The sequence below is a fragment of the Ranitomeya variabilis genome, chromosome 2, assembly GCF_051348905.1.
Source record: "Ranitomeya variabilis isolate aRanVar5 chromosome 2, aRanVar5.hap1, whole genome shotgun sequence".
NCBI classification, from domain to species: Eukaryota; Metazoa; Chordata; class Amphibia; order Anura; family Dendrobatidae; genus Ranitomeya; species Ranitomeya variabilis.
In genome coordinates, this window is record NC_135233.1 from 502,522,658 (window position 1) to 502,536,659 (window position 14,002).

The 14,002-nt window shown below is 43.9% G+C and overlaps 1 long non-coding RNA gene across 3 annotated transcripts in view; it reads left to right on the top strand.

The window, feature by feature from the left end:
- Positions 1-14,002, top strand: part of LOC143809670 (uncharacterized) — a 220,771-nt gene that overhangs the window by 54,959 nt on the left and 151,810 nt on the right. The window lies entirely within an intron of this gene.

Below are 14,002 nucleotides of genomic sequence, written 5' to 3' on the forward strand. Positions count from 1 at the left end.
AAGAGATTCAGAGAACAGAAGTAGAGACTGCTCCTGTCCTGGGCTCTCTGACTGCCTGGGCAATTTGGCAGGTGGTGAAGAGACAGATGGTTGCTCTCCAGTGCTCTGTGCCTGAGAGGATGTGGCACTAATTGAAGTCGATGTGTTAGCTGCCATCCATCCGACAACAGCTTCAATTTGGTCTTCACGCAGCAGCGGTGTACGGCGCTCTCTGACAAAGCTGCGCATGAAGGACTGTTCCCTGCTGAAACTGGGTGATGATGAGTCACCGGTGCCCGCAGCAGGCACAGAATCCCCACATCCTCTCCCTGCTCCGCGCTCACGCCCACGTGCCTTACTCCCTGCCTTCTTCATCTTGGTTGACTGATAAAGATAAGCAGAAAAGTACTAACGGCTTAGTGTGCTTATTCCTGAACAGCTCCTAACAGGTATAAGAAACACTAATTTTCTAAAGTGTGGACTAGACTTTAATATGAGCTAATGTGGCCTACACAACTGTAAAGTGGTGTTTGGTGAACTTTATTAGTTATTTATTTTTTGGGGGCTGAACTGACTACAGTGCGAGCTGCACTCACACGGAGACCGTGCAGACAGCCGTAATCGGCGCTGCAAGGCCCAAAAAACCTCCTCTACGTTATCCTATGTAGTGTTTTTCCACAATTTAGCTGGATACGGGTGGAAAGCCACTAATAGGAATTATTTGAAAAAATGTGAAACGAGCTGCACTATTTGCTAAAAAGGACAATGTATTTTACGCTATGAGGCAGTGATGCACCCTGAGCTGGATACAACCGGCTGTGGCTGCACACAGACTACAGGGCGAGCTGCACTCACACGGAGACCGTGCAGACATCCGTAAATGGTGCTGCAAGGCCCAAAAAACCTCCTCTACTTTATCCTATGTAGTGTTTTTCCACAATTTAGCTGGGTACGGGTGGAAAGCCACTAATAGGAATTATTTGAAAAAATGTGCAGCGGGCTGCACTATTTGCAAAAAAGGACAATGTATTTTACGCTATGAGGCAGTGACGCACCCTGAGCTGGATACAACCAGCTGTGGCTGCACACAGACTACAGGGCGAGCTGCACTCACACGCAGACCGTGCAGACAGCCGTAAAAGGCGCTGCAAGGCCCAAAAAACCTCCTCTACGTTATCCTATGTAGTGTTTTTCCACAATTTAGCTGGATACAGGTGGAAAGCCACTAATAGGAACTATTTGAAAAAATGTGCAGCGGGCTGCACTATTTGCAAAAAAGGACAATGGAATGGATAGAACAGTATGAGACAGTGAACCACCCTGAGCTGAATACAACCGGCTATGGCTGAACACAGACTAGAGAGTGGGCTGCACTCACACACACACAGAGACCTTGCAGATCACTGTGAAAACAGCGCTGCAAGGCAAAAGCAATGTGAACACACAGCGGTTGCTAAATTAGCCTGGTAAAAAGCACAAAGAAGCAAATCGCTATCTCAACTGGCCCTCAGTCAGAACACCGCGTCCTATGCCTAACTGAATTCACAGCAGAGTGAGCCAGAAAGGGCGGCAACGTTTTTTATAGTGCATCATGACATCATTTCAGCAGCCAATCACAGCCTTGCTAGTAGTTACATGCCCACCATGCTGAACAGGATGTGCCCACACTTGTAATCATTCCTCATTGGCTGAATTTGTGCCGTTTGAATTATGGGAACTTCCGATTTCGGTATCCGATATGCGGTAAGTATCGGATCTCGGTATCGGAATTCCGATACCGCAAGTATCAGCCGATACCCGATACTTGCGGTATCGGAATGTTTAACACTAGTTACCACCAGATACGATGATACGATGTTACTGTTACGGTTTGAGTGATGACTCGATAGTCCCACGGTTGGCAAGTTAGAACTCAGAGATTCACTACGTGCACCACTGGTGTTTTGTGGAAAAGCAGATGTTAGATTCTGTAACAGTCTCTGCTGATACTCCTGCATGCATGAATCCCTTTCTATGGCAGGAATTATTTTGCCAAATTTGCTTTTGTACCGGGGATCTAAGAGTGTGGCAACCCAGTAGTCGGCATTACTTCGGATTCTGACAATCCGAGGGTCATGTTGCAGGTAGTGCAGCAAGAAGGCACTCATTTGTCTTGCGCATCCAGGAGGACCAAGTCTTTGTGTCACGGAGAAACTAAGTAGGCTAAGGCTGGTTACCCGGGCCCCTTCAATATCCCTCAGACTAGGGAAAACCCTGTCTGTCCCTCTCCCAGAATTTACACTAATGGTGTGCTTGTCTGGGCCACCAGGCCTGGCCCTGACTCCTGTTTCAGCCCTATGCTGAAACTACCACCCGCCACCCAGTGAATAGACCACACACCAACCCCCACAGAAAGCACAGACAGGGAAAAATAAAAAGCGCACCACGCCGCAGACACACAGGAAAACACAATAATGTGCCCAGTGCAAAACAAATACAAATATAGGAAGGAGAAATATAACAAAGGATAATACACCACCAGATATGATATTTCTTCTCCAAGACCAACACTACAGACCGGAATCACTAGGCATGAGGCACAAGCTATAATCGGCGACGCCCAAAGTCCAGCAATACTATTTAAAGGCCGTGGGCGTGACCCAGCCTTCAACCCGAGTACCAGCTAGATTAACCCTGCGCAACCTGGAAAAAAATCTAGCTGGCACCACTGAGCGTATAGTGGACGAATGTGGAATTACCGCTGTCTGTCGGACGCCCTAGTGTGAATAGCGTCTGACATGACACCTTGTTGTCTTAGTGGTGGCGAGGTGAGAATCATGCTTTCTTCATCTGCCCTCTCCCCCCAACCTCGCACAACAGAAATTTGATCAAGGTCTCCCTCATTTGATGAGTCTTCCATGCCCAGCGCCAGTTCGTCCTCCACTTCTTCCTCACCTCCTGCACCTTCCTCAACAGTTTGGCTGCTACCATGTGCCCTCGGTAATCCCTCTCCCCCAGCCTCCAATGCCAGCCGCCTTGGTGCTGCCAACGTTCTTGACCTTGGAGATATGATCCCTTCCACATACGACGCCTCCTGTTCCTCCTCCTCCTCTTGTTCAACCACCTGACTCCAAACAATGTGTAAGGTGTGCTCCAGCATGTAAATCACCGGAATGGTCATGCTGATAATGGCATCGTCAACACTAAACATCTTCGTTGCTATTTCAAAACTGTGCAGAAGGGTGCATAGGTCCCTGATCTGAGACCACTCCTGCAGCGTGATTTGCCCCACCTCTGGAGCTCGTTGGCCCAGGCTATAACGTATTGCACCAGGGCTCGTCGGACAGTGCAGACACTGCTCCTAAGCCCAAAACTATTAACTGGATTGGATGCAGTAAAAATAGAGATACACAGGCGGTATAGTTAGTTTCACAGGTGGGCTACTCTGCTGACGTGCAGACACTGCTTCTAGGCCCAAAACTATTAACTGGATTAGATGCAGTAAAAATTGAGATACACAGGTGGTATAGTTTGTTTCACAGGCGGGCTACTCTCCTGACGTGCAGACACTGCTCCTAGGCCCAAAACTATTAACTGAATTAGATGCAGTAAAAATTGAGATACACAGGTGGTATAGTTTGTTTCACAGGCGGGCTACTCTGCTGACGTGCAGACACTGCTCCTAGACCCTAAACTATTAACTGAATTAGATGCAGTAAAAATTGAGATACACAGGTGGTATAGTTTGTTTCACAGGAGGGCTACTCTGCTGACGTGCAGACACTGCTCCTAGGCCCAAAACCACAAAACTATTAACTGGATTAGGTGCAGTAAAAATTGAGATACACAGGCGGTGTAGCTACCATCACAGGGGGGCTACTCTGCTGATGTGCAGACACTGCTACTAAGCCCAAAATCCCAACACTATTAACTGGATTAGATGCAGTAAAAATTTAGATACACAGGCGGTATAGTTTGTTTCACAGGCTGGCTACTCTGCTGACGTGCAGACACTGCTCCTAGGCCCAAAACTATTAACTGGATTAGATGCAGTAAAAATTGAGATACACAGGAGGTATAGTTTGTTTCACAGGCTGGCTACTCTACTGACGTGCAGACACTGCTCCTAGGATTGGCTGAGCCAGATTACACCAAATGCTGTGAGAAACACTTGCACACCACTGGCTCAGACCTGCCTGAAAAACAGTGCTATGAACTGCTGTAACCTACCCTGAAAAGGGCTGATATTACAACTAGTCCCGACCACTCCCAACTCCCTAAACCTATCTCTCTGACAATTTGCTCCAAAAAAACACTCTTAGTCTGTATAGCGTCCACAGCAGCAGCGGTGCCGTCTGACACTAAGCTGCAGCAGTGAGGAAATGGTGGCGACGGGGCAAATGGCTGGTTCTTATAGGGCAAGGACATGTGACATACACAGCCAATTACACATGCCCTTGCTTGTGTGCATCACATGCACATTGCTGTGTGTGTGTGCACTGCTGATAGGCTGAGAGACTGCACCGCCCCTCTGTAAATGCGGGAAAGAAAAAAAAATGGAGATCGGCGTTATTTCAGCACAGATCTAGCCCCCGCCCCCCAGCCCACTATACACTGAAACAGTCCATTAACAATGATAAACAGTTTTAATGTGCAAATCAAGCTAGGCTTTTGGTGAACGAACAGTTTTGAACAGAAACTCGAACAGCCGAATTTTAAGCAAATTGTTCGGGTTCGTCGAACGACTCAAACACGGCCCAAAACAGCTCGAATTTGAAATTGGCGAACAGTTCGACTCGAACACCGCTCATCTCTAGTTATGACCTGCTGCAGATATCATGAACAGCCAGGCATCTATTTCTGGCAGTATTGCTGACGAATTTTAGCCCACACTCATTAATAATAGCCTCCACTTCACTTTTAATCTTGCATTTGCTGCTACAACCATCTTCTTCAAATCCCACCAAATACTATCTATGGGTTTCAAGTCTGGCAACTGTGGTGAACACTCTAGAATCTCACAGGAATACTTTTGAAACAAATCCTTGGTGCACTTTGAAGTATGCTTGGTACCATTATATATTACATAATTACATAGTTACATAGAAAAAAGACCTAGGTTCATCAAGTTCAAACTTTCTCCACCAATAGTACATTTTGTCAAGGGTGGTCTTATGGTGTCCAAGCTTCAGCTTCCTCACTGTTGACAGGACTATTTTTTTCTATAATTACCTGATACTTGATTGAACCTATTTTGCATTCCACACTTTGCAATTTTCCAGTGTCAGAGTAAGTAAATAATAAAAAGAAAAAGGTAGCAGGCTCACCTGCTGTCTGGATTTCCCCTCTTTCCTTCCAGCACGGAAAAAGTTTGAGCAACCAGTCCAATATGCAAAAAACAGTTGAATTCTAGAGGAAAAACAGGGATCTTGTTAAAAATAAACATTTTTTTTATACATAGTTAAAATGTTATCCCATATGGTACACCACTAGTGATGAGCGAGTGTACTCGTTGCTCGGGTTTTCCGGAGCATGCTCGGGTGGTCTCCGAGTATTTGTAACTGCTCGGAGATTTAGTTTTCATCGTCGCAGTTGAATGATTTACAGCTATTAGCCAGCCTGAGTATATGTGGAGGTTGCCTGGTTGCTAGGGAATCCCCACATGTAATCAAGCTGGCTAATAGCTGTAAATCTCTCAGCTGCGGCGATGAAAACAAAATATCTGAGCAGTTACAAATACTTGGAGACCACCCGAGCGTGCTCGGGAAAACCCGAGCAACGAGTACACTCGCTCATCACTATACACCACAAAAAATATTTGAAACTAGCTAATACAACACCATGCACAATGTAGCGTTAGGCACAGCGCTAGCCAACACATTTCGACATAGGTCTTAATCATGGCATTAAGACCTACAGTACAGACCAAAAGTTTGGACACAACTTCTCATTTAACCCCTTCACCCCCAAGGGTGGTTTGCACGTTAATGACCGGGCCAATTTTTACAATTCTGACCACTGTCCCTTTATGAGGCTATAACTCTGGAACGCTTTGACGGATCTTGGCGATTCTGACATTGTTTTCTCGTGACATATTGTACTTCATGTTAGTGTTAAAATTTATTCGATATAACTTGCGTTTATTTGTGAAAAAAATGGAAATTTGGCGAAAATTTTGAAAATTTTGCAATTTTCCAACTTTGAATTTTTATGCCCTTAAATCACAGACATATGTCACGCAAAATACTTAATAAGTAACATTTCCCACATGTCTACTTTACATCAGTACAATTTTGGAACCAAAATTTTTTTTTGTGACGGAGTTATAAGGGTTAAAAGTTGACCAGCAATTTCTCATTTTTACAACACCATTTTTTTTTAGGGACCACATCTCATTTGAAGTCATTTTGAGGGGTCTATATGATAGAAAATACTCAAGTGTGACACCATTCTAAAAACTGCACCCCTCAAGGTGCTCAAAACCACATTCAAGAAGTTTATTAACCCTTCAGGTGTTTCACAGGAATTTTTGGAATGTTTAAATAAAAATGAACATTTAACTTTTTTTCACACAAAATTTATTTCAGCTCCAATTTGTTTTATTTTACCAAGGGTAACAGGAGAAAATGGACCCCCAAAGTTGTTGTACAATTTGTCCTGAGTACGCTGATACCCCATATGTGGGGGTAAACCACTGTTTGGGCGTATGGCAGAGCTCGGAAGGAAAGGAGCGCCATTTGACTTTTCAATGCAAAAATGACTGGAATTGAGATGGGACGCCATGTTGCGTTTGGAGAGCCCCTGATGTGCCTAAACACTGAAACCCCCTACAAGTGACACCATTTTGGAAAGTAGACCCCCTAAGGAACTTATCTTGATGTGTGGTGAGCACTTTGACCCACCAAGTGCTTCACAGAAGTTTATAATGCAGAGCCGTAAAAATAAAAAATCATATTTTTTCACAAAAATGATCTTTTCGCCCCCAATTTTTTATTTTCCCAAGGGTAAGAGAAGAAATTGGACCCCAAAAAATGTTGTGCAATTTGTCCTGAGTACGCTGATACCCCATATGTGGGTGTAAACCATTGTTTGGGCGCATGGCAGAGCTTGGAAGGGAAGGAGCGCCATTTGACTTTTCAATGCAAAATTGACTGGAATTGAGATGGGACGCCATGTTGCGTTTGGAGAGCCCCTGATGTGCCTAAACATTGAAACTCCCTACAAGTGACACCATTTTGGAAAGTAGACCCCCTAAGGAACTTATCTAGATGTGTGGTGAGCACTTTGACCCACCAAGTGCTTCACAGAAGTTTATAATGCAGAGCCGTAAAAATAAAAAATCATATTTTTTCACAAAAATGATCTTTTCGCCCCCAATTTTTTATTTTCCCAAGGGTAAGAGAAGAAATTGGACCCCAAAAAATGTTGTGCAATTTGTCCTGAGTACGCTGATACCCCATATGTGGGTGTAAACCATTGTTTGGGCGCATGGCAGAGCTTGGAAGGGAAGGAGCGCCATTTGACTTTTCAATGCAAAAATGACTGGAATTGAGATGGGACGCCATGTTGCGTTTGGAGAGCCCCTGATGTGCCTAAACATTGAAACTCCCTACAAGTGACACCATTTTGGAAAGTAGACCCCCTAAGGAACTTATCTAGATGTGTTTTGAGAGCTTTGAACCCCCAAGTGTTTCACTACAGATTATAACGCAGAGCCGTGAAAATAATTTTTTTTTTTTTTTCTCAAAAATGATTTTTTAGCCCCCAGCTTTGTATTTTTACAAGGGTAACAGAATAAATTGGACCCCAAAATTTGTTTTACAATTGGTCCTGAGTACGCTGATACCCCATATGTGGGGGGGAACCACTGTTTGGGCGCATGACAGAGCTCGGAAGGGAAGGAGCGCCATTTGGAATGCAGACTTAAATGGATTGGTCAGCAGCCGTCACGTTGCATTTGCAGAGCCCCTGATGTACCCAAACAGTACAAACCCCCCACAAGTGACCCCATATTGGAAACTAGACCTCCCAAGGAACTTATCTAGATGTGTTTTGAGAACTTTGAACCCCCAAGTGTTTCACTAAAGTTTATAGCGCAAATCCGTGAAAATAAAAATTCTTTTTTTTTTTTCACAAAAATGATTTTTTAGCCCCCAGTTTTGTATTTTCACAAGGGTAACAGGATAAATTGGACCCCAAAAGTTGTTGTCCAATTTGTCCTGAGTACGCTGATACCCCATATGTGGGGGGGAACCACTGTTTGGGTGCATGACAGAGCTCGGAAGGGAAGGAGCGCCATTTGGAATGCAGCCTTAAATGGATTGGTCTGCAGGCGTCACGTTGCATTTGCAGAGCCCCTGATGTACCCAAACAGTACAAACCCCCCACAAGTGACCCCATATTGGAAACTAGACCTCCCAAGGAACTTATCTAGATGTGTTGTGAGAACTTTGAACCCCCAAGTGTTTCACTACAGTTTATAACGCAGAGCCGTGAAAATAAAACATCTTTTTTTTCCCACAAAAATGATTTTTAGCCCCCCAAATTTTTATTTTCCTAAGGATAACAAGAGAGCTTGGACCCCAGAAGTTGTTGTTCAATTTGTCCCGAGTACGCTGATAACACATATGTTGGGGTAAACCCCTTTTTGGGCGCACGGGAGAGCTCGGAAGGGAAGGAGCACTGTTTTACTTTTTCAACGCAGAATTGGCTGGAATTGAGATTGGACACCATGTCGCGCTTGGAGAGCCCCTGATGTGCCTGGACAGTGGAAACTCCCCAATTCTACCTGAAACCCTAACCCAAACACACCCCTAACCCTAATCCCAACGGTAACCCTAACCACACCCCTAGCCCTGACACACCCATAATTCTAATCCCAACCCTAATCCAAACGTAAATGTAATCCAAACCCTAACCCTAACTTTAGCCCCAACCCTAACTTTACCTCCAACCCTAGCCCTAACCCTACCCCTACCCCTAACCCTAAACGTGACTGAAATACGTGGCACTGAAATACGTGGCACTGAAATACGTGGCACTGAAATACGTGGCACTGAAATACGTGGCACTGAAATACGTGGCACTGAAATACGTGGCACTTAAATACGTGGCACTGAAATATGTGATACGTGGCACTTAAATACGTGGCACTGAAACACGTGGCACTGAAATACGTGATACGTGGCACTGAAATACGTGGCACTGAAACACGTGGCACTGAAATACGTGATACGTGGCACTGAAATACGTGGCACTGAAATACGTGGCACTGAAATACGTGATACGTGGCACTTAAATACGTGGCACTGAAACACGTGGCACTGAAATACGTGATACGTGGCACTGAAATACGTGGCACTGAAATACGTGGCACTGAAATACGTGGCACTGAAATACGTGGCACTGAAATACGTGGCACTGAAATACGTGGCACTGAAATATGTGATACGTGGCACTTAAATACGTGGCACTGAAACACGTGGCACTGAAATACGTGATATGTGGCACTGAAATACGTGGCACTGAAATACGTGGCACTGAAATACGTGGCACTGAAATACGTGGCACTGAAACACGTGCAACTGAAATACGTGGTACTAAAATATGTGGCACTGAAATACGTGATACGTGGCACTGAAATACGTGATACGTGGCACTGAAATACGTGGCACTGAAACACGTGGCACTGAAATACGTGATACGTTGCCCTGAAATACATGGCACTGAAATACGTGGCACTGAAATACGTGGCACTGAAATACGTGGCACTGAAATACGTGGCACTGAAATACGTGGCACTATGACTGTCAGAAAATGTTCATTAAACGGTTAGGGGTGAGGTTAGGGGTAGAGTTAGGGTTAGGGTTTGGATCCCTTTATCACCTTGATGGTGGTGGGTGGCTTTTCAGTGTGTTTTCTGTTTTTTTTCGATAAAAATGCATGCGTTTTTAACGCAAACAAACGCATGTGCTTAAAAACGCAAGAAAATACTGCAGGTTGTATTTCTGAAAATTAACGCATGCAGAAAAAAACCGCATGCGTTTGAAAACGCGACCAAACGTGTACAAAAAAAACGCATGCGTTTTCAATGTTACATATAGGTAAAAAACGCATGCTTTTTTTGCGCAAATAACGCTGTAGACAAAAAGGCAAGTGTGAAACCAGCGACGCTTTTTATAGCAAAAAAGTTTTTGCGTCTCCACATTTTGAGAGCTATAATTTTTCCACATTTTGCTCCACAGAGTCATGTGAGGTCTTGTTTTTTGCGGGACGAGTTGACGTTTTTATTGGTAACATTTTCGGACACGTGACTGTTTTTGATCGCTTTTTATTCCGATTTTTGTGAGGCAGAATGACCAAAAACCAGCTATTCATGAATTTCTTTTGGGGGAGGCGTTTATACCGTTCCGCGTTTGGTAAAATGGATAAAGCAGTTTTATTCTTCGGGTCAGTACGATTACAGCGATATCTCATTTATATCATTTTTTTATGTTTTGGCGCTTTTATACGATAAAAACTATTTTATAGAAAAAATAATTATTTTGGTATCGCTTTATTCTCAGGACTATAACTTTTTTATTTTTTTGCTCATGATGCTGTATGGCGGCTTGTTTTTTGCGGGACAAGATGACGTTTTCAGCGGTACCATGGATATTTATATCAGTCTTTTTGATCGCGTGTTATTCCACTTTATGTTCGGCGGTATGGTAATAAAGCGTTGTTTTTTGCCTCGTTTTTTTTTTTTTTTCTTACGGTGTTTACTGAAGGGGTTAACTAGTGGGGCAGTTTTATAGGTGGGGTCGTTACGGACGTGGCGATACTAAATATGTGTACTTTTATTGTTTGTTTTTTTTAATTTAGATAAAGAAATGTATTTATGGGAATAATATATTTTTTTTTTTTTCATTATTTTGGAATATTTTTTTTTATTTTTTTTTACACATTTGGAAATTTTTTTTTTTACTTTTTTACTTTGCCCCAGGGGGGGACAATACAGATCGGTGATCTGCCAGTTTGCATAGCACTGACAGATCATCGATCTGCGAGAAGTGCAGGCTGCTTCACAGTGCCTGCTCTGAGCAGGCTTCTGTGAAGCCACCTCCCTCCCTGCAGGACCCGGATCCGCGGCCATCTTGGATCCGGGTCTGGTGCAGGCAGGGAGGGAGGTAAGACCCCCGCAGCAACGCGATCACATCGCGTTGCTGCGGGGGGCTCAGGGAAGCCCGCAGGGAGCCCCCTCCCTGCGCGATGCTTCCCTGCACCGCCGGCACATCGCGATCATGTTTGATCGCGGTGTGCCGGGGGTTAATGTGCCGGGAGCGGTCCGTGACCGCTCCTGGCACATAGTGCCGGATGTCAGCTGCGATATGCAGCCGACACCCGGCCGCGATCGGCCGCGCTCCCCCCGTGAGCGCGGCCGATCGCGTATGACGTACTATCCCGTCGGCGGTCATACGGGCCCACCCCACCTCGACGGGATAGTACGTCGGATGTCAGGAAGGGGTTAAAGATATTTCTGTATTTTCAGGACTATGAAAATTGTACATTCACACTGAAGGCATCAAAACTATGAATTAACACATGTGGAATTATATACTTAACAAAAAAGAGTGAAACAACTGAAATTTTGTCTTATATTCTAGGTTCTTCAAAGTAGCCACCTTTTGCTTTGATCTTTTGCTTTGATAACTGCTTTGCATACACTTGGCATTCTCTTGATGAGCTTCTAGAGGTAGTCACCGGGAATGGTCTTCCAACAATCTTGAAGGAGTTCCCAGAGATGCTTAGCACTTGTTGTCACTTTTTCCTTCACTCTGCGGTCCAGCTCACCCTAAACCATCTCGATTGGGTTAAGGTCTGGTGACTGTGGAGGCCAGGTCACCTGGCGTAGCACCCTATCACTCTCCTTCATGTCAAATATCCCTTACACAGCCTGGAGGTGTGTTTGGGGCCATTGTCCGGTTGAAAAATAAATGATGGTCCAACTAAACGCAAACCAGATGGAATAGCATGCCGCTGCAAGATGCTTTGGTAGCCATGCTGGTTCGGTATGCCTTCAATTTTGAATAAATCCCCAACAGTGTCACCAGCAAAGCATCCCCACACCTTCACACCTCCTCCTCCATGTTTCACTTTGGGAACCAGGCATGTAGAGTTCATCCGTTCACCTTTTCTGCGTCGCACAAAGACATGGTGGTTGGAACCAAAGATCTCAAATTTGGACTCATCAGACCAAAGCACAGATTTCCACTGGTCTTATGTCCATTCCTTGTGTCCTTTAGCCCTAACAAGTTTCTTCTGCTTGTTGCCTGTCCTTAGCAGTGGTTTCCTAGCAGCTATTTTACCATGAAGGCCTGCTGCACAAAGTCTCCTCTTAACAGTTGTTGTAGAGATGTGTCTGCTGCTGGAACTCTGTGTGGCATTGACCTGGCCTCTAATTTGAGCTGCTGTTAACCTGCGATTTCTGAGGCTGGTGACTCGGATAAACTTATCCTCAGAAGCAGAGCGCTTTGTAGCGCTTGATGGTTTTTGCCACTGCACTTGGGGACACTTTCAAAGTTTTCCCAATTTTACAGACTAACTGACCTTCATTTGTTAAAGTAATGATGGCCACTCATTTTTCTTTACTTAGCTGCTTTTTTCTTGCCATAATACAAATTCTAACAGTCTATTCAGTAGGACTATCAGCTGTGTATCCAGCAGAGTCCTGCACAACACAACTGATGGTCCCAAACCCATTTATAAGGTAAGAAATCCCACTTATTAAACCTGAAAGGGCACACCTGTGAAGTGAAAACCATTCCCGGTGACTACCTCTTGAAGCTCATCAAGAGAATGCCAATAGTGTGCAAAGCAGTCATCAAAGCAAAAGGTGGCTACTTTGAAGAACCTAGAATATAAGACATAATTTCAGTTGTTTCACACTTTTTGTTAAGTATATAATTCCACATGTGTTAATTCATGGTTTTGATGCCTTCAGTGTGAATGTACAATTTTCATAGTCATGAAAATACAGAAAAATCTTTAAATGAGAAGGTGTGTCCAAACTTTTGGTCTGTACTGTATGTCAAAACGCGTTGGTTAACACTGTGTCTAACGTTACATTGTGCATGGTGTTGTATTAGCTAGTTTCAAATATGTTTTGTGGTGTACCATATGGGATAACATGTTAACTATATATAAATAAATGTTTAATTTTTAACAAAATCCCTGTTTTTCCACTGGAATTCAACAGTTTTTGCAGAGTAAGCAAATCAGCCTCAATGCATCACTGAGCCACTGCCACCCTACACTATGGACATTGCTAAGCCCCAGCAAGCTTTGCTGTAACCATCACCTATTTACCAATATACTTCACTGTAGACATCACCGAGATGTACTGTAGGCATCATCAATCCACCACCATGCTTTACTGTAGGAATGCTGTTGGTTTAAGCATTTGCTTTATTCTTCCTCCTCTAGAACGACAAACATCATACAGGGAGAAGAAGGACACACCTCCAGTGAAAGCTATCTGATAACACACACTCGGACTTAAAAAGAGTTAACTAATCTGGTGTCAGATATTTTGATAGCTAATATCTCTGCAATGAAAAGCTGAAATAAATAAAATATGACCTCTGCAGCCACTGTTATATTGTGTGTTTAAGTCAACATGAAAATTTTGGTGGAAAGTCCTCTTAGTGTGTGAGTACCAGAGTCAAAGGGCCTTTAAAATCTGCTGAGTGCAGTGGCTTATGCCAAATCTGTCCGTGGTATCCTCTTTGAGGTGACAGATATGCCTCATACCCCATTTAACACATTTCACCAATTACATTTTTTATAACGCATTGATTGAACAAAACAATGGATAGTCAAAAAGTGGAACTCAATAGTTTACCAATGAAAAGCTACATTTCCCAAGAACTGAATGAAAAGATAAAAAATATTGGTGGTTTAAAGAAGGCAATATTTTTTGGAAAGCTATTCCTTTTTATGTGTTTTGATTTATGTGTTGAATCGTGAAGTAGTTAAGGCCAGAATTCCCTTATCGGTTACCTCG